The sequence below is a fragment of the Oncorhynchus keta genome, chromosome 4 (assembly GCF_023373465.1).
Source record: "Oncorhynchus keta strain PuntledgeMale-10-30-2019 chromosome 4, Oket_V2, whole genome shotgun sequence".
NCBI classification, from domain to species: Eukaryota; Metazoa; Chordata; class Actinopteri; order Salmoniformes; family Salmonidae; genus Oncorhynchus; species Oncorhynchus keta.
This window is the reverse complement of record NC_068424.1, coordinates 53,520,677-53,544,969: the sequence shown is the minus strand read 5'-3', so window position 1 is coordinate 53,544,969 and position 24,293 is coordinate 53,520,677. Positions and strand designations below refer to the sequence as shown.

The following is a 24,293-nucleotide window of genomic DNA, read 5'->3' as shown; positions in this document are numbered from 1 at the left end:
TTATTTTGCTGTTTGCTAACTTAGATCTAGTTATATCTATAACTTAGATATGTGATGTCATAAGGTGAATGCACCAATTTGTAAGTCGCTCTGGATAAGAGCGTCTGCTAAATGACTTAAATGTAAATGTAAATGTGTCTATGGGCTATAGTTGTAAAGGCTAAATTCAAAAAAATGTTTATACCTAAAGGGATCCATTTTATCAAATAGTTAAATGATCCATGATATGACCATCTTAAAACAATTCCATGTGTTATCTTAGCATAAAAATTGCCTCTCCCTCATGAAGCTAGGTTTGACCTAAACCAAGCAGACATACCTAGAAAGGATACATGCACACCATGTCCATCACCCACAACATCTTTGTACTACCATGATCTAACTAATTAGACATTGTCCAATAATTTGTGTATTCATGACCCAAATACTCCTGCAGCAGACAGGGGCAAGATGTCATACACAGTCTCTGTATTGTGATCTTGTAACATTAACCTCTCTCGCTCTCCTTTCTCTCTTCCTCTCTCTCTTCTGTCTTTGTCTCTCTCTCTCTCTCTTCCTCTCTCTATATATCTCTCTCTGTCTCTCCCTGTCTCTTTCATTCTCTTTCTCGCACGCTCTCTCTCTCCTTCTCTCTCTGTCAGGTGGCTAGTGTGTTAATGTGCTAAAAGCTGTCAGAGGTGTCTCTCAGAGGTGTGTGCATCTGTCGGTCTGGGCCACTTATGCTCCTCTACAGGATCAATACGTATCAGACATCAAACTTTTTTCATTCCTACAGTTCAGATATACGAGATTATATTCCACATCAATACAAGACGAGATATGGAGTGTGTGTGTGTGTGTGTGTGTATCCAGAGAGGCTAGGTGGGTCTTAGTACGGCAGTGTGCATATTTAATTAAGCTCCACCTGCATTTGAATACCATTAGCACATTTTGGGGACTTATTATTCTTTTTTATTGAACCTTTATTTAACAAGGCAAGTCAACAAAATCATATTTTTTATATCGGCCTACCAATGACAACCTACCACGGCCAAACTCTAACCCGGACGACGCTGGGCCAATTGTGCACCGCCCTATGGGACTCCCAATCACGGCCAGTTGTGATACAGGCTGGACACATATTATAATATATATTAGGCTCATATTTTTACCATGCTTAAACTAAAAAGCTAGCTAAATGCTTTATATGAACAACAAAATACTATCAGATAGATTTTCAAAACTCCCATTGATAAATAAACACCATTCAGCAATGATTTGCTATTAAAACAGCACCCAAGTTGCAACGCATGTTAGTAGTGGTTGCTAATGTTAGCATGTTAGCAGTGGTTGCTAACGTTAGCATGTTAGCTGGCTATGTAGACTAGGAGACAAAGTGTAACAACATTAAACAGACCCAAGCTAAAAGCAAAGTAGTTAGCAAACATTATAGGAGAATTATATATACACTGAAACCATTGTATCATGCCTAAAACGTGTAGATTTGTTGATAGAACACAAGTAGAAAGGCAGGTCTCGTTCCCATTGATTCCCCCATTATTTTACAGCTCAATGATTCCCCTACTACATGGAGACACCATGCTTTTACCGGATATTGTCAAGTCCGGTCCTATCTTTGCTGTGATTGGTCAGTTCAGGCATGTCAATTAGCTAGCTCAGATCCCAGCAGTTAAGTTATGGGTTTACTTGACATTTGACACACCATCTCCGTCGTTCTCTAGCAATTAAAATTGACCAAAACTCTAATTATAGTTGGAAATAGTCCAAGCTGATGATCAAAACTATGTCCTATATAATTGGAATGATTTGATTGACGATGATGATGTGTGTGGGGAGGGGTTGAACAATGATTGCTCTCAATGGTATACGCCTACTCTCTCCAAAATGTACTTCAGACAATTTCCAAAACTGTTTTTGAGGAAGAGAAGAAAAAGAGGAGAGCAGAGCTTGTCTGCATTTGCTTTGAGTCTATTCTGGGTCGAAATGTACAAAAAAAAAGTGCTTGTAGCTATTGATTAGGCTACTTGTTGATGTCATTTTTCACTGCAAACAGTTTCGTAATGCTATCTTTTTGATTTGTGTATATTTCTCCCTTTATTTAACCAGGGTAATAAAAAAAAACATTGAGACACAGTCTCTTTTGCAAGGGAGACCTGGCCAAGAAGGCAGCAGTAGTCAAAACATACAATACAAACAGCACAACAACAAGTTATCAAGAAGAACAGGAAACATTTACACTCCTCCTTAGGTAGACCCTGTTCCTGGAGTGCTGCAGGTAGCCTACAGAGGGATTTTGTTTCAACTAGGCAACACACCTGACCAACTGATCTCATTGTTCAGTTCAGTGATTCAACAAACCTGTTATTCCAGGTTGATTAAATCAAAATAATAATTTCATGCACCACTCCAGGTCTAGGCTATATATGTAGTCTAACTATTCTGAATTTCCATATTTCTTTTGGAGGTTGTTATGTGGCTGCTTTGTTCCTGAATGAGTCCGTCATCACATCAGCGTATCATACATCCAATCATGGTGCACCATTTGGCTGCGTTGTGAAGAAGGAAAGTTCCAACTGTCAAAACCACCAAAATGAACAATTTAGATGTGGTGTTCTTACAACAGTTTTGCATTACAATGAAGGATAGGGTTTATAAATCATGAAAAAAAATCACCAAATCCTCCCAAAACTCGGAGGCGGTCACCACGCAACACAGCCCAACCCACCCCTGGAGAGGACAAGAGACCAACATGCACACCAACACATCCTTTGCCTGATGACTCAAATTGAATTATTCCGCTGCTCCATTGTTCACTACAGACTTCTTTGCGGGTAATTATTTATTCAGATGTATTTCATCTGTTCTACCCAGGCACAACACCGTCTCTGCCAGGTGTAAGAGCATGGCAGATGGAAAAATATATTTACAGATAAGTCTGAACACATATTATTTATTGTTTCTATTTTACTCTAACACTCTAATAGCCTAAATAAATATATGCAATCAGAAAAAGGTCTTATGTGACATTAAAATACAATATAAAATGTATTTAAAAGAACACAATAGAGGTTTATGTAACTGTTGGCTATATATATATGAATGAAAAACAACTAAAATGCCAGAATTCATTCAATAAACACCATCACAAAGATCATTCATTATTCATTCGTAAGTAAACATTCCACTGTAAAGTGTACACCTGTTGTAATCGGTGCATGTGACAAATACAATTTGATTTAGTATGTTAAGGGCGGATCCTATGAACCATTATTAATTTAAGAAAAGAACAGAATGGAATATTTGGAGTTTAAATATATTACTGTGCTTTGAGTTTTGCATGCATGCTAGGAGTGCTTGTAATCCCGGTAATTTCCCAAAAGTTATATTTTTAAATAGTTTGAGGTGCCATCTTTAAGAGTTGTTTAATTAAGAAGGATAGAATTTTTGAAGAGTGCAGAATCAGCTCTTTCGGACACTATATAGACATCAAAACGGCTTACCTGCTTGCGACTCTGTATGAGAATCTGAAAAAAAGATCTGTGATTGGTCAAAACACCAGTTAATGGGGAAAAAAATCTGAATTGGTCTGTCTGTCTAAACGCAGCCTACGAAGCTCTCGGCTCATCAAGCGCAGCCTGTGTACGTTAGTGGGGTCACATCTGAGCGGGATGCAACAGGCTCAAAACTCAATTGAAAAAGGTTGTATAGCGAATTATTATTTGCTAATTATAGCGAGGGTGTTTGCAAGGCTGCCAAGCAATTTGATACAATTGGGAGAAAAAACCTGGTCACCTCGCAAAAAAGACGGACGCGAGGTCACATGCAATGATAGAAGTCGACAATGATACTTTAGCCCACATTAGGAATGAGCTAAGTGAGACTACTGAAATATGTAACCATGGTGAGTGCATAGCCTATCCTTTTGAGTAAACAGCATTCCACGACAGCAGTGAGCAAAGAACTGTGTCCTTCTCTTGGTAAATTCAGTCTACTCCCGTCTGACTGTAGCTTTATTATAGGCTAGGAATCTATAAAACAACCAAAGAATCACTTGAATTTTTTTGTTGCAAGATGACTTTTAACATGCTCAAATCTGTTAGATTTTTTTTGCTTGGACCCTGTATACAGTTAATTAGGCAGGCAAATTGTGTGTCTCAATCATTTTGGCACCAGTGCATTTTTTTTAAAACGGCCATTGACCCATAGGCCTATAGCCTACAGGGGCTGGCAGAGCTTTGCTTTCACTCCCATTAATGTGAGGCATAACCAGGGTCTCCACTACTGTGCATAAAATCTTCAGTAGACCTATGGGTTATCGCTACCTGATTTCCCAAATGGAACATGTACTGACAGGCATGTAACTTGGGGAGGGGGTGTCCTCTGTGTGGGCATTCTATGTTGGATGTCTTGTTTGTCTATTTCTATGTCTGGCCTGTCTATTTCTATGTCTGGCCTGATATGGTTCTCAGAGGCAGGTGTTAGTCATTGTCTCTGATTGGGAACCATATTTAGGTAGCCTGGGTTTCACTGTGTGTTTGTGGGTGACTGTTCCTGTCTCTGTGTTTGCACCAGATAGGCTCGGTCACTTTGGTTTTTCTTTTTTACTTGTTTTGGAAGAGAAGAGAACGAGCGCCATTCTCCTTGCGGAGATGGTGCTAAATACATCAACACGGTCGGTCCCTGGGATTGGGCTGGCCAACACGATTCGGTTTGCTTGGAAGGAAAAGGAGTTGGAGCCTTTAGGATGGGAATCCTTTGGAAGGATAATATTGATGGGGATTCTAAAGCTGACGGTGAAAGACGTGTTTTGTCTCCAAGGCAACTCGTTGGAGGGAGCATACGACGTGGCACTATATACAGAGGAAAAACACGATGATATCCTGAGAGGGGCAAGAGCAGTGGGAGGTGAGAGGCCGATGTGCCACTATGAAATAACAAGCCTGGCGAAGAGTAACTTTAGGGTTGTAACTGTCAACATTTACAACCCTTACGTTAAGGACGAAGAGGTGAGGGCTTTTCTGGGGAGATACATGGATAACGTCTCCTCAGAAAGGCACCTCAAAGACTCCCTTGGGTTTTGGAATGGGAGGAGAGGCTTCCAGGCCCTCCTCAGAGAGGACCCAAAGGGACATGGTGGCTACCTCCATCCTCCTGCTATGTTCTCCCTAGGGGCTGACAGGGGGACGTTGTTTTATGCACGTCAGCCCCCATTTTGCAGGCGCTGTATGGCCTACGGTCACATATTCGCCTCGTGCAGTACAAGAAAATGCAGATTTTGTGGATCTGAGGAACACGAGGCGAGGGATTGTGACAAGCCTAAGACGTGCCATGGGTGTGGCTCGTCAGCACACCTGTGGCGGGGGTGCCCGGCCCGTCAGAGGTCATATGCATCTGCGGCTGGGGGGGGAGCAGGAGCGCGGGATGGGGGAAGAAGAGGAGGGGAAGGGAAGGAAGCACGCCTCATGACCAGAGTACAGGTCCAGAGGGGAAGGCCACAAGGAAGGAGGAGGAGCAAGAAGCGGCGGATGGAAGAGAGAAGGAAACAGAAGGCACGGGAGTAGGAGAACCAGGAAAAGCGGCGGAAGAAGGCAACCGAGTGGAGGAGCATGAGAGAGAAGAAAGCGAGGGAGGAGTGGTGAAGGAGACGGTGGAAGAGCAAGTGCCCTGGTGGAAGAGATGAGGGGTATGGGGGAGGAGCTGGCGGGGGTGGTATCTCTCCACTGCCGCCATCACCAAAGAAGAGAATGAAGAGGAGGGTGCGATTGGCCGACAGTGAGATGGAGGGGATGGCCAAGAGAGTGATGGTGGTGGGAGAAACCTCTGGGTTGCTGCTGGTTTCCCCAGGCTCTCAATTTCTGTTGGGTGGGGACACACCTAGCAAGATTCAGGACTGGGTACAGGAGGAGGTGGGGAGTTTTTTGTTTGGGGACTCAGCCTCCCCAATTTTTTTCCAAACCAGCTGCAACACTGGGGAGGGGGAGGATTGTGGGGGTAGACCCAGGGTGCAGGGCACCCCGGAGCCAAACACTATTCCTGCATCCTGGGATGGTGAGATGGAGGAAGAGGGGGGGATGTCGGGATTACGGATGGGGTTTCTCACCGGTAGATATGGAGCAGGGGAGCATCGGGTGAGTCTCCTGTTTTTGTTTTTTTCTGTCTGGGTTTAGAATGAGTTTATTACATGTTTTTTTTTCATGGGGTCTAATTTTACTTTTGTTAGTTTAAATGTAAGGGGTTTAAGGGATTTTGTTAAGAGGAGGGCGGTTTTTAGTTATTTGGAGGGTGTGGGGTTTGATTTTTGTTTTTTTACAGGAGGTTCACCTGAGGGATGGAGGGGATGTTAGTAGGTTTAAGAGGGAGTGGGACAAGGGGGAGTCGGTTTGGGGTATTGGGGGCGTGCACTCATCGGGGGTAGGGATTTTGTGTGGGCACAGGGAGGTAAAAGTGGAGGATTCTTTTGTGGTAATGCAGGGGAGGGTTATAGGGGTGGATGTCACGATAAGGGATTGTACATTTAGATTAGTGGTGGTGTATGGGCCACAGGTGGTGGCAGACAGGAGGGAGATGGTGGACTGTCTGATGCCCCTGTGTGTCACAAATAGGAAATTAGTGATAGGGGGGGATTTTAATACAGATTTAGGAAGAGGGGGGGATAGCAGTGCAGGCGCCATTGCCGGGCTAATGGCTTGCCATGGTCTGGTAGATGGTGGTTTGCACACTACTCCGAAAGTGGACGGTCCTACATGGCGCAACTCCAGTGGGGTTGAGCGGAGGCTCGACAATATTTTTGTACCCAGGTCTTTGGGTAAGTTGTCTGGGCGGCTGTTGCCTGTTTTCTTTTCGGATCACGACGGGGTGCTTCTGCAGGTGGGGGTCACCAGTCTGCCTCTTTGGTAGGGGGTACTGGAAGTTAGATTGGGATGTGCTGGAGGAGCAGGCTTTTGTTGACGGGTTTTATGGTTTCTTTTGGAGGCTTGAAGGCCTCCGGTCCATGTGCGAGGGGGTGTTAGAGTGGTGGGAATTAGTTAAGGTGAGGATTAGGGTTTTTATAATAGGGTATTGCAAGAGGAAAAAAAGGGAGGAGAGGAGGGAGGTGAAAAAATAAAAACATGTAATACACTCAAATTCTAAACCCAGACAGAAAAAAAACAAAAACAGGAGACTCTCCCGATGCTCCCCTGCTCCATATCTACCGGTGAGAACACCATCCGTACTCCCGACATCCCCCCTCTTCCTCCATCACACCATCCCAGGATGCAGGAATAGTGTTTGGCTCCGGGGTGCCCTGCACCCTGGGTCTACCCCCACAATCCTCCCCCTCCCCAGTGTTGCAGCTGGTTTGGAAAAAAATTGGGGAGGCTGAGTCCCCAAACAAAAAACTCCCCACCTCCTCCTGTACCCAGTCCTGAGTCTTGTTAGGTGTGTCCCCACCCAACAGAAGTTGAGGGCCTGGGGAAACCAGCAGCAACCCAGAGGTTTCTCCCACCCCCATCACTCTCTTGGCCATCCCCTCCATCTCACTGTCGGCCAATCGCACCCTCCTCTTCATTCTCTTCTCCGGTGATGACGGCAGTGGAGAGATACCACCCCCCCCCGCCAGCTCCTCCACCATACCCCTCATCTCTTCCACCAGGGCACTTTCCCCCCAGTCCACTTGCTCTTCCACCGTCTCCTTCTCTACCACTCCTCCCTCGCTTTCTTCTCTCTCATGCTCCTCCACTCGGTTGCCTTCTTCCACCGCTTTTCCTGGTTCTCCTACTCCCGTGCCTTCTGTTTCCTTCTCTCTTCCATCCACCGCTTCTTGCTCCTCCTCCTTCCTTGTGGCCTTCTCCTCTGGACCTGAACTCTGGTCATGAGGCGTGCTTCCTTCCCCTCTTCTTCCCCCATCCCCCGCCCCTGCTCCCCCCCAGCCGCAGACGCATATGACCTCTGACGGGCCGGGCACCCCCGCCAAAGGTGTGCTGACGAGCCACACCCATGGCATGTCTTAGGCTTGTCACAATCCCTTGCCTCGTGATCCTCAGATGCACAAAATCTGCATTTTCTTGTACTGCACGAGGCGAATATGTGACCGTAGGCCATACAGCGCCTGCAAAATGGGGGCTGACGTGCATAAAACAACGTCCCCCTGTCAGCCCCTAGGGAGAACATAGCAGGAGGATGGAGGTAGCCACCATGCCCCTTTGGGTCCTCTCTGAGGAGGGCCTGGAAGCCTCTCCTCTCATTCCAAAACCCAAGGGAGTCTTTGAGGTGCCTTGCTGAGGAGACGTTATCCATGTATCTCCCCAGAAAAGCCCTCACCTCTTCGTCCTTAACGTAAGGGTTGTAAATGTTGACAGTTACAACCCTAAAGTTATTCTTCGCCAGGCTTGTTATTTCGTAGTGGCACATCGGCCTCTCACCTCCCACTGCTCGTGGTTTTCCTCTGTATATAGTGCCACGTCGTATGCTCCCTCCAACGAGTTACCTTGGAAACAAAACACGTCCTTCACCGTCAGCTTTAGAATCCCCATCAATATTATCCTTCCAAAAGATTCCCGTCCTAAAGGCTCCAACTCCTTTTCCTTCCAAGCAAAACTAATCATGTTTGCCAGCCCAATCCCAGGGACCGACCGTGTTGATGTATTTTGCACCATCTCCGCAAGGAGAATGGCGCTCGTTCTCTTCTCTTCTCTTCTCTTCCCAAACAAGGAAAAAAGAAAAACCAAAGTGACTGAGCCTATCTGTTGTAAACAAACACAGAGACAGGAACAATCACCCACGAAACACTCAAAGAATATGGCTGCCTAAATATGGTTCCCAATCAGAGACAACGATAAACACCTGCCTCTGATTGAGAACCACTCCAGACAGCCATAGACTATGCTAGAACACCCCACTAAGCCACAATCCCAATACCGACGAAAACCCCAAGACAAAACACACCACATAAATAAACCCATGTCACACCCTGGCCTGACCAAAATAATAAAGAAAACACAAAATACTAAGACCAGGGTGTGACAGGATCAAAATAAAACTTTCTTTCAAATTAACATTAATAGTCATTTATTTTAAATCTTCCAACTCACTCAAATCTTCTGACATAAGAAAAGTCCCCAAATAAGTGGTCAAGAGTCTCTGGGTCACAACCACAAAATACACATTTGATATCAATAGCTATTTTGAATCTGTGTAAAAATAAAGGTCTTTACGGGGGTGCTTGACTGCTGTTAGTACAGAATGCTCAGATCAACCCTTAAAGAGATGGGTGGGGCTAATGCTTAAGAGGGTGTGAACAATGCTGAATGGGTGTAGACAAAGAAGGGCACTCCAGAGTAGTACCAAAACTTTCAAAGGCCATTTTCTCAAAAGTGAGTTGAAAGTTTATCAACTTTCAAAGCAAAATTACTTTGATATACTTTTTATTTTTTTAATTTTTTTTTAGCTCTGAGTCTCTACTTTTATCCAATATATATATAAAAAAAAACACATTTCAAATTTTGCTACATGAGAGCCGGTCAGTCACATGTTTAATTATCTGACAGGAACAAGCTTGTGCAGTTCTCATTACCTCACACATTAAATGTAGATGACTGGTCCAATCGGGTCCAGTGGTAGATACAGTCCAATTGCACATACCTGAGACCCTTGGTAATTATTTTAGACCTGACCCAGATCAGAGACAACTCAATGTAGGACCCGCTTGCGTTCCGGGTCGGATTGCGGAATTTTGTTTCTGTTAGACTTGCAGAGACCTCTACTTCAAGCCACATCCCACCGCACCAACCAATCAGAACAAAGGAAGGCTATGTCAGTCTGTTCAAGAATGTTGAATGTTTTGGGGAAATGCGACCTTCAGTACAAACCTTTACGCAACGTAGAACATGTTAAATCTTACTGAACACACCTCAGAACTGACTTTCTCACAGTCCTTCTACAAATGTCCAAATATTGTTACTTTCTGAACTGTTAGAGTTAGACCATCAATTTAAATTATACAGAAATTATTGGTAGGCTATTTCAGTTGTGGTTGGGATGGATATATTGACCAAATTATCTGGAAAGTTCTGGATGTATTTTCCCTTCAAAACTTCACCAGAAACAACCATTTCACAGCTATTTCTTAAAAAAGAATCAAATTGACCCTGACACAGTTACGCCCTTGTGTACAGAGAATATTGCTTTTTCATATAATTCACCAGCTTTATCTACCATGATGAACACAAGCTTGTAGGCACAATAAATTCATAGGCTATACTTGCCTGTGCAGTGAAAACAATTTCAGGATAAAAATATATTTGTTTGTCCCAAAGATTATTCAGAAACGTTGTATTTCTGCTTTGTAGCCGAACTGTTAGCCTAGGTACCTCTGTGGCAATATTCACACACTCAGCATTCGCTGCTTCAAGTTCAGTAGCCCACCTCTCCTGTCCTAGTTGGGTGTGCGATATATATATATATGGTCTCAATGAAATAGAGTAAGTAGGCTGCCTATGCATGGTCAGAGAACCATGTGGTAATTATCTTAAATGAACTTAATATGATTAGGCTAGTTTACTACATTGCCTAAAAATAAATATTGATCACCAATATTTGTCTCTGTCTGAAAATCGTCCAGCTAAAAGGTAGGCTATATCCAAAACGTAGCTCAAGAGAAAATAATAGGCTGCAAGTGTCCACTCTTTCTTCAAATCTTCTCTTAAAACCTTGTCTAGCCTATTGGTATAGCCCAGTAACACTGATAGTCTAATAATGGGCCATGTGAATTTCGGTAATTTAACCTATTTCTTAGGTTATTTTTTTTGCGCAGTTGATATTACGTACAGAGTGCAAAATTCGCATTCTAAACTGAATGTTTTAAACAGGAGTGCATTTTGAAATCTGCAAAAGGAAACCCGACAGCCGCAACCAACCATAGAACTATAATTAATTGATGGCAGTTCCAATTCAAGTCAAGACTGGCAGCCATTGCTAGTGTACCTATGAGTTTAACTTTCAAATTGCCAGAGAAAGACTTTACAAAACAACGCAATAAGCTGTATATTTAGTGTGCATGCTGCCCAAACTGTGGCCTTCTTCGCATACCGGTAACTGACAAAATAAAAGAGACACTTGAGTAAACGAGAGATACAAAGTATATGTTATGGTGTGCATTCTTCAAAGTAGCCACCTTTTGCCTTGATGACAGCTTTGCACACTTGTGGCATTCTCTCAACCAGTTTCATGAGGTAGTTACCTGGAATGCATTTCAATTAACAGGTGTGTCTTGTTAAAAGTAAATTTGTTGAATTTCTTTACTGCTTAATGCGATTGAGCCAATCAGTTGTGTAGTGAAAAGGTAGGGGTGGTATACAGAAGATAGCCTTATTTGGTCAAATACCAAGTACATATTATGGAAATAACCGTTCAAATAAGCAAAGAAAAACTATAGTTAATCATTACTTTAAGACATGAAGGTCATTCAGTCCGGAAAATTTCAAGAACTTTTAAAGTTTCTTCAAGTGCAGTTGCAAAAACCATCAAGTGCTATGATGAAACTGGCTCTCATGAGGACCACCACAGGAAAGGAAAACCCAGAATGACCTATGCTGCAGAGGATTAGAGTTAACTGCACCTCAGATTGCAGCCCCAAAAAATGCTTCACAGAGTTTAAGTAACAGACACATCTCGACATCAACTGTTCGAGGAGACTGCGTGAATCAGTCCTTCATGGTCGAATTGCTGCAAAGAAACCACTACTACAGGACACCAGTAAGGAGAAGAGACTTGCTTGGGCCAAGAAACACAAGCAATGGACATTAGACCAGTGGAAATCTGTCCTTTTGATTTGATGAGTAGAAATTTGAGATTTTTGGTTCCAACCACTGTGTCCTTGTGAGACGCAGAGTAAGTGAACGGATGATCTCCGCATGTGTAGTTCCCACCATGAAGCATGGAGGAGGAGGTGTGATGGTGTGGGGGTGCTTTGCTGGTGACACTATCAGTGATTTATTTATAATTTAAGGCATGCTTAACCAGCATGGCTACCAAAGCATTCTGCAGCGTTACACCATCCCATCTGGTTTGGGCTTTGTGGGACTGTCATTTGTTTTTGAACTGGACAATAACCCAACACACCTCCAGGCTGTGTAAGGGCTATTTGACCAAGAAGGACAGTGATGGAGTGCTGCATTAGATGACCTGGCCTCCACAATCACCCGACCTCAACCCATTTGAGATGGTTTGGGATGAGTTGGACCGCAGAGTGAAGGAAAAGCAGCCAACATGTGCTCAGCATATGTGGAATCTGCTTCAAGACTGTTGGAAAAGCATTCCAGGTAAAGCGGGTTGAGAGAATGTCAAGAGTGTGCAAAGCTGTCATCAAGGCAAAGGGTGGCAACTTCGAAGAATCTAATATCTAAAATATATTTTGATTTAACACTTTTTGGTTACTGCATGATTCCATATGTGTTATTTCATAGTTTTGATGTCTTCACTATTATTCTACAGTGTAGAACATAGGTGTGTCCAGACTTTTGACTGCTACTGTACAGTGGTTTGTCCTTTAAAAGTTGCAGCGTACTGCGGCTCAGCTTGCATGGTGCCGCAGAATTCTATGGCACGTTATTTAAGTGTGAATCACTGGTACCATTAATGCTAGTTAGTGCTAGTTTGACCACAAGACGGCATCTTTGAGAAGCATTTGGTAGCCATCAATAATAGCTCTGCTAGAATATGCAGGCATGCGCGAGACCGGGGTTCAATTCCCCGACTAGAGGAGGGAGTAGGCTGTCCTTGTAAATAAGAATTTGTTCTTACCTGATTCCATGTGTGTTATTTCATAGTTGTGATGTCTTCACTATTATTCTACAATGTAGAAAATAGTAAAAACTAAGAAAAACTTGGAATGAGCAGATGTGTCCAAACGTTTGACTGGTACTTCCTTATTGCATTTTATTAATATTATGGCATTTCTCTTCCAAGAAAAACTAAAACCCTCTGTTTTTCCGTTAGGATGGAACAGAAAACATGGCATTGTACAACGTGACGGTCGGGAGTACAGTACTGGTCTATTTAGCTAAAGAATCCCTATGTCGTGCGGGCACACGGGAGACCGGGATTCAATTCCCCAACGGGGAGAAAGGAGTAGGCTGTCCTTGTAAATAAGAATTTGTTCTTAACCGACTTGCCTAGTTAAATAAAGGTAACACTAAGAGCATAACATGTCTACACCCTAATTTTCTAATTCTAGTCTAACCAATACCCAAACAGAGATTCAGTGAAAATAAAAATCTCATTGATTTATCAAGACCAGTCCCCATTTTTGTCTCAGAGCAGCGCGAAGGGGGACTAAAATAGCTGTAGGCTATTGCTTCTAACGTCAATATGCTCTTTTAATAAATAAGACCTACGCCACTTAACAGCACATTACTCAACACTAGTGAGACTCATGTCTTCTATGGTAGACCTAGAGTATATTGAAAAATATGGCGTGACTCTACACCAATAAGTACATATAGAGAATTGGAGGATATATCTGTATTTCAGTGATATTTATTCCCATTATAATTTGATATGAATCCATAACTAAATAAACATCGACATTTTGAAAGAGTACTTTTATCATTATTTTAAAAACAAAAGCATAAAGGTGCCATTATTATTTACATTGTTTTAGTTTGAACGTGCAGACTGGCACTAAGAACTGAGAACTGAACAGCGGGAACGTTTCCCTAGTCTGCGCCATTATTAGTGCAATGCCCCTTAAAGTGTTGCCAGTGTGGCGCTCCATCCCCCACCTCCTCCTCCTCCTCCCTTCCACCTCCTCTTCCCCACGGGTTAGGTCGGTCTTCTGTGCTCTGTGGCCCATCCCGTGCCCCCTGTCCTCGTGCCTTGAACCTCGCGCACTTTCAGTGAATACAGCAGGAGAACTGCAAGTGAATCCCATTGTGCGCAACTCAGGAATGAACAATATGACCACTATATATTGTCCTGCTAATAGCAGGGTTAATATTATATCTGTGAGAATATCCAACGGGCTTTTATATAGTTCTAAATGAATAATAATAATAATCGCTTTGCTTAAAAAAATAACAATATTTTGGAGATGATTTTGTTTTCAAATAACGTACAATTATACTAATTTGTAAATAAAGCCAGTTTATTATTTAGAATGATTTATTTCTGTTTTTAGAAGGAGAGAAACCAAAAACCTACAATTATCTCATGGGTCTCCCAGTCGAGACCGGCACGGGTATTGAACCAGCTACTGTAGCAACACAGAATAATTGATGCTGTTTTGAAGGCAAAGGGTGGTCAACAAATATTGATGTAGAGTTTTACTGTTCACTCACTTTGCATTTTGTTAATTGATAAATAATAAACTAATAAAATGTCTATTTTTGAACGCATTCTTACTTTATAGCATTTTTTCACACCTGCCTAAAACTTTTGCACAGTACAGTATATATATTTTTTTGCATCTTGGGCCCCCCACAGGTTTCAGCCCCGGTAAGCCCCTGTATTAAGCCGGCCCTGCCTGTCAGAAAATAGCTTAGGCCTATTCACCATCTATTCGTTTCTGGATCAATCAATCCAATTTCTGAATCATTACAATTTACATTTGGTGTCCTGCGATTTCGTATGACCTATAGGCCTAGGCTAAAGGCATTCATTTTGCAATGTATTAGCCTATTTCTTAGGCCTATGGGAAATGTACTACACAATTGAAATATCAACGTCAGCGCCATGGACACACCATCGGGTCAGCAGCTCACCCCCTGCTTATGTGCGATTTGAACTGACATGAAATGGTATTTTCAAGCTGTCGTAAAATTCCACCACCATATATCATTGTATTGGTTTTATCAACTGAGCTCGCCTAGCAGGTTAGTAGTTAGCTTGTTTGTTGCTAGTGCTAGCTAATACGTTAGCGAGACAATTTTGATGAGATTTGGGAGGGTAGCTTGGTTAACTACCAAGCTATTGTAAGTGTTGATAAAGAGACTACCCTGCACCCACATTGTCCCCTATAAGACCACTTATGTCCCCATGTAACGGATGTGAAACGGCTAGCTTAGTTAGCGGTGCGCGCTAAATAGCGTTTCAATCGGTTACGTCACTTGCTCTGAGACCTTGAAGTAGTAGTTCCCCTTGCTCTGTGTGGAGCGATGGGTAACGATGCTTCGATGCTTCGAGGGTTACTGTTGTCGATGTGTGCCGAGGGTCCCTGGTTCGCGCCCGGGTATGGGCGAGGGGACGGACGTAAAGTTATTCTGTTACACCCACATTGTCATTTCAGCACCCCCCACTTTGTACCTCATGGCAGAGTGGAAGAGGGAAAACATTTTGTTACTGCTTCTCATGCTCGTTTCAAAGCACTAAGGTCTGTACCTTTTTCTGCTGAAGTTATCAAATCTCACTAACCAACATTATAAACCGACAGTATACCATGGTTATGACAAAACATTTATTTTCGCTGCTCTAATTAGGTTGATAACCCGTTTATAATAGCAATAAAGCACCTCGGGAGTTTGTGGTATATTGCCAATATACCACGGCTAAGGGCTGTAATCCAGGCACTCTGCATTGCGTCTTGTTAAGAACAGCCCTGGCCATATACCACACCACCTCTGGCCTTATTGCTTAAATATACCACTACTTGTGTGCGTGCATAGTAGGGGTGTGAACGTTTAAACGTTTAAATTAAGTTTGCGATCCTTAACATTAAGACAAATCCCAAACCGTATAACGATGCCCCCCTCCATAATTAAAATCCCTGTGCAGTTGCACAAAACATTATTTTCCGTAATTTAGACTATATTGGCTATAAAGGCCTGGGGACAGTTGTGTAATTTAAATAGAACCAGAGAGGAAGAGGCTAACTTTAGGCTACTTTGGTGAATTTGCGAGGCATGGAAGACATTTAATTAAGACATAGCGTGATGCATATTACCAAGACATATGCGTTCTGCCTGCCCCTACTCTCTCTCCCTCACGCTGGCCTCTTTGGTCTGTTGCATGCAGAATATCCTAGCTTAGGCTATTCATGGGACCAATGATAGAGTTATCTTCCGAGCAGTCTTGCGAGCACAGGGTAGGCTCCTCTTCATCGCTGAGTGGGTGGGGGTTTTTTATTCTGATAATATGAAATTAGTTTACAGCAGTGTTGCCATGTTTGTGGTTGGGCTACTTTGAAAACATAAATGTATTGGTTTTCGAGCTATTTGGGCTGTTGCTGAGTGAGTGAGTGGTGACAAGGCTCGGAGGGGTGTGTGAGTGTAAATAAGTGTTGAGAGAGCACTACTGCAATTGTCATATAAGCGAGAGGATAGGAGAGCATGCGCACGCCATGACAACTTTTTACCTTTGGTAGAATATTTAGATTGTTATTCTGGAGACACCTATTTCCAACTAATTAATACGTTAGAAAAACGTATTACTACTTTAGAACTGATGCACATCAATAAATAATGAAAATAACGACTTTGGGCGCACTAGAGCTAATTACATACATTCACTCAGAGGTGGTTTAAACTGCATTGTAAGGTATCAAGCAAAGTGTTTTATGCATGTACAGTTCTTGGGTCTCGGGGGCTGCCCGATTTGGAAATTTGAAATGGAAGTCATTGAACTCACTCCCATGGTTATGGAAAAGTCCTCAATGAAATATGGAGAATGCAGTGGTAGTGGCGACCTGTCATTCAGGGCTCCGCGCCACATGTTTTAGGGGGGCTTACCTGTTTGCATGTTATTTTGGCACAAACACGTGTCACATATCAGTTTGCAAACAATGTAAAAAATAATAAAAAATTTGAATTAATAAAACAGCATACAAACATGGTCTCTTTTTTGCTTTCTTGAGTAAGGCAGCTCCAAAATGCAGGTTTTTCAGCCTAGCTCAGTGCTTTCTGTGGTGGTGGGGCAGCCAGCAGAAAATAGTAGTTGTTCTCTAGTTGCGCCTTGATTAGCTCAGTGTTTTGTCACTTGTGGGGAGAGTACGTCACCGGCAAGTCTAAGGGTAGACTCTTGGGTGCTGCCATAGTTACATTAGAAGTGACCATCCAAGAAGGCTCAAGAAGGCCACAAATAAAATGACGCCAAATCACGTTATATCTACAGTAGCTTTGATTGGACATTCTAAATCTTAGCTAGTAGTCATCATCATGAATGAAGTTGACAATCTACTGGCAAATCCTTTTTAAATAATGGAAAGTAATTATAGATAATACGTATCAGTGCTCATCGGCCATTGGACATAAACATTACACAACCAGTTGGAAATCGCAAATTCAACTATGAGTAGTTTGGAAGGAATCAGTGACAGTGGCTAACTGCAAACATTGCAAAGCAAACCCTAGCCTGCTATTCAGTGGAGTGGCTGTGTGGTCCCAAATATGGGATTAAGTGTCTCTTATCCAGGTTTAAAATGATAAACATTCAACATTGGCCATGGTGTTAATGAAGCATGATTTGTGCCGCGCTCAAAAAACTGTTAACTCTGACTAGCTCTGACTGGGAAATAGGTTTTGAATTGTAAATTGGGAACTCGGGCCTCTTTTTAGACCCACGACCTGAAGATCAATGACGTCATCATGATTCAATCTCGTTTTTCCCCCCCCGAGTACCCAGTTGTCTTGAAAGCACCATAAATCCAGAGAATGCCAGACTTTGATGATGAAATTTTCCCATGTAGGACCGCCGTTCCACCTTCCTGCTGAAGTGAGCACAGCACAACAAGGTGAGTCTAAAAATGTATCGTATGCTGCTGCATAAATGATTTAATATGCCAGGGAGATATGTATACTGTAGCTAAGAAATTTACCCCTCTTAATTTTGCCTACTGTTCTGACTTCGTGGTGCACATGTAGCTCAAAACCTGTTTTAGAGAAATGTAATAATCAAATTTTGTAAGAGCTTTCATTGTCTGCTTATATGCCACCGTTATGTATCCTATGGTTCTGACTTGGTGTACAGGGAGAACACTGTAAGAACGGCCCATGTTCTGAATTCTGTTGCTGTACATTTCAAAAGTGCTAAACAAATAGTTATATTGACTACGTCCGTCCTAACTCGCTCACTAATGTCTTAATTACAGATTGCCTCTTATCTGCTTGTTGTCCCCTTGTTCTATAGTTTGTACATCTCAATTGTCAGTAGAAATCACATTTTCTTAAGCAAGTCAGCCATATCAGCTGTGTTTTTTTAAAGGCAGTAAATGAGGCTGAATGAACTGTTTAGCTGCCAGACAAGGCTCAGCTGATAGCCAGGTGTAGCAGTGGTAAGATGTCGGGACTCTGCTGTTGGGACAGCTCTATGTAGGCCCTAAAAGTTTGTTGGGCACCGTTTGTCACCATTATAGTGCAATTACTTTATTGTTTAGTGTTGTGTTGTGTAGTGGCTTTGCTGGCATGCATCCCACTTTTTTGAGTTTTGTTGCCCCGCCAAAATTGACATTCTAAAATCGTCACTGGGAGAATGATACATTTCGAAATTGCCTCACTATTCATGTTTAATAAATGTGTCTGTAAATTTGAACTAAGCAAGCTGCTAAATTGTTCAGTTTACATATTGCCTACATCTTGTCAAGGCTATTGTCAAGGCTACTGTAGACAATCTGAAATGCGATGTAGACCTATCAGGGGCTATGGGTCACCTGCCTTTATCTAAGCAAACCATGGCAAAGTTAAATTACAATCATAAACCCATATTTTCGTCTGTAGCCTATGCCTATTGAAAAGACAAGTCAATCTTGCAAATGGGCCATTTATAACAGTTTGTAGTCTAAACATCTGGCACATAATAACAGCATAATTGCCAGAATTCTCCTGTCAGATTTATCTATAGTTATTGCACAGGCGCCAAGGGGATTTATTTACAATTATGAATCTGGTTCAAATCTGCTGATTGACTGAAGCCGTGGTATATCAAGGGTATGACAGAAACATACTTTTTTACTGTTCTATATACGTTGGTAATCAGTTTATATTAGCAATAAGGCACCCCGGAGTTTGTGGTATATGGCAATATATCACGGCTAACGACTGTATCCAGGCATGCTTAAGAACAGCCCATAGCCGTGGTATATTGGCCATTTACCATACCCACTTGTGCCTTATTGCTTAATCATAGCAGTAAAACCAGTTAAATGGACATCTATTGATGGAACATTATCTGGCAAGTTTAATAATGGCGAATTATCTTTTCTCTTGCGACATATTCAAATTCCTTTATTGCGTCATGTCGTAGCTCGCAATAATTATTTTGAGGAAAAACATTTAACTTTTAACTTCGCTACAAGTTAGTCGATTATTCATTCTTAATTGGCTCGATAACATTATGGGAAAGGGTTTATTGTTTAAATATGGCAACTCCTCTTTTGCAGGGAAAAAACCCAATTGGGCTAGTTTTCAGGCCTTTTGGGGCAGGTTTTGAGTGGTCACTGTTCTTAAAATGTTAACTTGACCTGTCAACTCTAGCTCCTGGTATAGCCTGTTATCGATGACCCTTTTCAGATATAATGGTATGTTGCCCCTTGAAACCATTATGGTTTGTTTGTCTGTTAGGTTAGGCTACACTTGTTTTTAATCGCCGACACCAAACCTTCTCTGGAGACATGAACTGCATTTTACTTCTCTCCAACTTCCATCACTAGGCGACCAGAACTGTCTATCACAGCCCTAACTGCTGCTGCACGAAGACCACTCTTTCCTAAAAAGGTACTTTAAAGTTCTTTAAATATCGTGACTTACCAAGACATTTAGTAGAAAGAAAGCACGTTCTAGCTACCCTACCATTTTAAAAACAGCATAAACAACACAGCAAAACATAATTCGGCAACGTTTATAACTTTATATGCAGGAGCAGAATTCTGTCTGAAAAAGTACAGACACTTCTGATGCAGCACTTTTTTTTTTCTTTAAAAAAAATGTGCATCCCCCTCCCAGTGCAGTGCATCCCCCTCCCCGTGCAGTGCATCCCCCTCCTCAAACCCCCTGCTGCACACCTGAACCTAATGTTTCTAAGGATTGCTGGTGATATGTGTGAGACAGTGTGAGATCCCTTTTTAAGAACAATTGTTTTTGAAAGAGCTTGGCATTTTGAACGGGGTGATCATATAAACAGATGGTAGCCAGGGGCCTGGAAAAAGGTTCAGATCTGTTTAAATAGCAACTACTAACCTAAACTAATTGTAGCCAATACAACTGGAGTGATAGAGTTGTACAATACACATTTCACATTGTCTGGATTGATTTGGGGTGATTTTTTAGTGCGTTTAAAAACTGCGGAAGAGCAGTGCCCGAGAACTTAGCAGTCAAGTCCCTTGCCCAACGGCGGTAGGTAGTACACAGGGATATGGAAGCCGGTAACCCACCGGGCTTCAATATCTCTGTATGCTACCAACCGCCATTGTGCCCTGTAGCAAGGCACTTTACAACACCCACATCACAGTTTGGTAGCAGCCCAGGGGCTCCTTACAGTAATTATTCTCTGCAACAATTGACAAGCACAATGTAATAACTCTTAATATTTAGATTTTATGTCTGCTAAGGATGAGTAGTTTTTGCCACTGAATTCATATCCAAGGGAGATGTTACTGTGGAGCACCGAGGAGAACTGCTTACACAGCAGAACAGCTAAGTCCGAGCTGATCTGTACATTGATTCTGCAAGGGTGTTTCTTTTAGACTTTCAATAGACAGGTAGAAAATGGTGGTAAGTAAGATTGACGAGTGGAAAAAACATAACACTGTCTTTTGAGGTCTTAGAACAGCAGCAACATCCAAATGGAGACAGTCGTTTTAATGATTGGTGGCACAATATGTTGGCCTATCTCAGGCTCAGATCCTAATCTGACCTTGTCCCAAACCTAAACAACGAGAAGAATATTAGTCTTCAGACGAACTGGTTTGCTATCAGAGCATCTGCACTCTGTTTTTAACAGCCTGTTTAACAGGACTTTTCTGCCCCTTTTCTGAAGTAGAAACCCTGCGCTGCAAAATATTCATTCAACTGTGGGATGATTTCAATTTTATGTTTCTATGCAGCATTGATGCATCTGAAGAGGAGTCCTCCCTTGGGAGACTCGTTAATGTTTATCTCTAAAGACAACCTCAAAATGAAGGCCATATACGTCAACGATGAGCCACACCTCCTCATGACTCGAGATGTAGCTGGCCAAGAGTTGACTTATAGTTACGGTGATTCAGACTGGCCATGGAGACACAAGTGAGGAACCTTTTTTTAAAAAAAAGATACTAGATTAAATTATACCACCCATCTTGGAAGAGCAGTGATGATGAGTAATTCACTACCCTGTCATGCAATACGTTGTAATGCTGACAGTGTCTCCTAAGTAGAGCAATGTAATTGTTGTCTAATTGATGTTTTGTCTTTGTTGACTTAGGTTATGTGCAAGAACGCAACTGCACTGATTTAATGCAATTCCCCCCTCAAATGTGTTTATCTGTTAAACTGTTTGGTCTATGGATAGACCTACCACTCATCTTTCTGGGGTATTTTGCTATAGCCATAGCCTAACACCTTTTTAGGGATATTGATACTTGATTTATATTTAAAAATTGTATGTTTTTATAGGCTCCTATGAACCCATGTTGAGGCTGAGCCAGATAGGCTGGTAGACTATGCAGAAAGCATTGCAGAGTTAATCATTGTTTTTTGCCTAGATTGTTTAATCTGGACCATTGCTTTTTCCTCTCAGTTCATAAGCCAACAAGGGGTAGCCTAAGCTTTCTGCACTTCTCTATAACAAGGGTTATATCCTCACATACCCCCTCAATTCAAGCCCTGCTTTTAACCACAAGACATCAATCTCTCCGCAGAAATTGATAGCATATAGCCTAAAGAGTGCATGGTGACAGTGATTGCTTCTGTGAAACAGGGAAATGTAAATATACCTCTTATTTCTGAATGGAGCTCTAACAAAGCCCCTGTGCCCATATTGGTTTTAGAAATAGGCCTATATCTATACACTAATGGTGTCTGGCTGCAAGTCAACCACCCTAATCTTTTTTTTTATAGAGGTGTTAGGCCTATTTGAGCTAAATTGACATATTACATTGATTAGATTACTCTGCCAATGAAAAATATGTTTTTAAAAAAAGTGGGGAAAGCACCCTGTAGAAGTTCTGAAGGTATTCGTGGCAAGATCTTAAATAATAAACTGACACGTCACGTCTACATGACGTGTGCGTGTCACGTGACATGAACGCGTAGGCAGTTTACGCCTAAGAAATAAAAATGGCTCCACTGAGAGTCCATGTTAATTCATGACAGTAGTTTATGGCTCCAGGAAGATGTTAGGTGACTTGGCGGCAGGTATCAGTAGCTTCATTAAGCTTCATTGAGGTCTGAATCACTCGTATGTGTAGTCAGACCCCAGTATGATTTTGATTGCTTTACACTTTATTATTATTCTTGAGTGCCACACCACTGCATATTCCACTTCAGGACACAGGTTGTGTAAGTGACATTTTAAAGCCATACTGGTCTTACGATAATGTGATAATGTATGACCTTGTGCGTCATCTGTCCTGATCGCGTTCTGACCGTGATTCGACAAGGTCCGGAAGTTTGAGCACGTCAACCGCCAGTGGTCCTTGCCTGCAGACACACAACCCAACACAACCGCCACAGGTACAACCCACTACACACTCTTTTAAAAACCTCTCCCTGATCCCTGCTCTTTTTGCATTTCCTAAGGCTAATCGGTTTTTCCCTGTTGTATTGACCTATGACCACTAACCAAGTCCTCTGATCTTTAACCCAGGGTTTTCCAAATTAGGGGTCGCGACCACATATGGAGTTGCCTGATTTGAAAATGGGGTTGTGAGAGCAAATTCACACTATGTTCATAGAACCGGGTTCAGTAACCTCCGGTAACCGCTAGATACGGTTGCAATAGGCAGAGCAGTTGTTTTTTTCTCTTCCTAAAAATGTGGCTCTATCTTTTGAATCCTTTATGCTTAAAAATAGTAGGACCCCATTACTGAAAGATAAGACTCTCAGGAACATGTACGTATGTGCTGTTTCCCCGTACTATGCCCACAAGCTGTTCTAATGGAGTGAACAAGAACAGGTACTAAAGCAGCGGGGGGGGGGGGACATCATCAACAATGATGTTATTCTCTACATAGAAAATCATACAACATAATTGCCTGATGTTCTGACCTTCCCAATACATTTCTGATGCATTTCAGTCACTTCAGACCATACTGTCTTTAGATTTAAATATTGTAAAAAATACTGTCAGAATGATTTGTGATAGAACGTTATAGCCCAAAAAGTTTTTGGTACATGATCAGTTTATTACATAACTTTTTTTTCCCGGTGGGGTCACGTGCCAAAAAGTTTGTCAACCCCTGCTCTAACCTCTAAGCACGTCCAATGCCTTGCAGAGTGTAGACTCTCAATTGTGATAACGCTTTTAACCTGCTCCCTTCTTTGTGCTTTCCCTCCCCAGCCCCCAAAACGGCCTCAACTCGTACACCCGCAGACACCCATCCCAACACGCCCGCCCCGGGTTAAACAAACTGCTTGTCCCTTTCTCCCCCTTTTACCTCCACACACCCTATCAATGTTACAGGACTCTGACTTGCAGGCTCAAACTCTGCACTGACCCATGCACTGCTACTGCTATACTGCTTTTTGTGAAACCACCCTAGAATAAGAGTGCTAGTTTACTGTGTAAAATGATGATGATGTTATGTTGGTCTAGCAGACGATCCTTTAAAGACTAAGGATGCAGAGAAGGATGGCAAGAAGGAGGAGAAGACTGGAAAGACGGAAGACTTAGAAGTAAACAAACTAGCACAGTGGATCTGGGGCGATTCCAGGGTCAGTTATCTGGCCCAAATGTATTACTTGGGGCTCGGGCCGATTCCGGGGTCAGTTATCTGGCCCAAATGTATTAGTTGGGGCTCGGACCGATTCCGGGGTCAGTTATCTGGCCCAAATGTATTACTTGGGGCTCGGGCTGATTCCAGGGTCAGTTATCTGGCCCAAATGTATTTCTTGGGGCTCGAGATGATTCCGGTGTTAGCTATCTGGCCCAAATGTATTTCTTGGTGCTCGGGCCCATTCCGGTGTCAATTATCTGGCCCAAATGTATACATTACATGGGTCTCGGGCCGATTCCGGTCATAGTTATCTGGCCCAAATGTTATTTATTTTTCCATATTTTCTCATTGTTTCTGTGATAAAAAAATACAATCAACATTTAAATTAAATTCTTTAATAGTCCTTTGTAGTATTTTGATACTTTGCAAGGCAAAACTTTGTGGCTGGAGCCTCCTGAGTGGCGCAGCGTTCTAA

The 24,293-nt window shown here is 42.4% G+C and overlaps 1 long non-coding RNA gene across 2 annotated transcripts; it reads left to right on the top strand.

Annotated features, from left to right (window-relative positions):
* The first annotated feature begins 3,662 nt into the window (after positions 1 to 3,662).
* On the top strand, positions 3,663 to 24,182 carry LOC118379558 (uncharacterized). 2 transcript variants are annotated; one of them, XR_004824669.2, is made up of 5 exons: positions 3,663 to 3,901; positions 17,657 to 17,701; positions 19,616 to 19,679; positions 22,544 to 22,616; positions 23,443 to 24,182. It is a non-coding gene; the product is annotated as an uncharacterized LOC118379558 (long non-coding RNA). The 2 variants fall into 2 exon arrangements; XR_004824670.2 differs by lacking the exon at positions 19,616 to 19,679.
* The last annotated feature ends 111 nt before the right edge of the window (positions 24,183 to 24,293 follow it).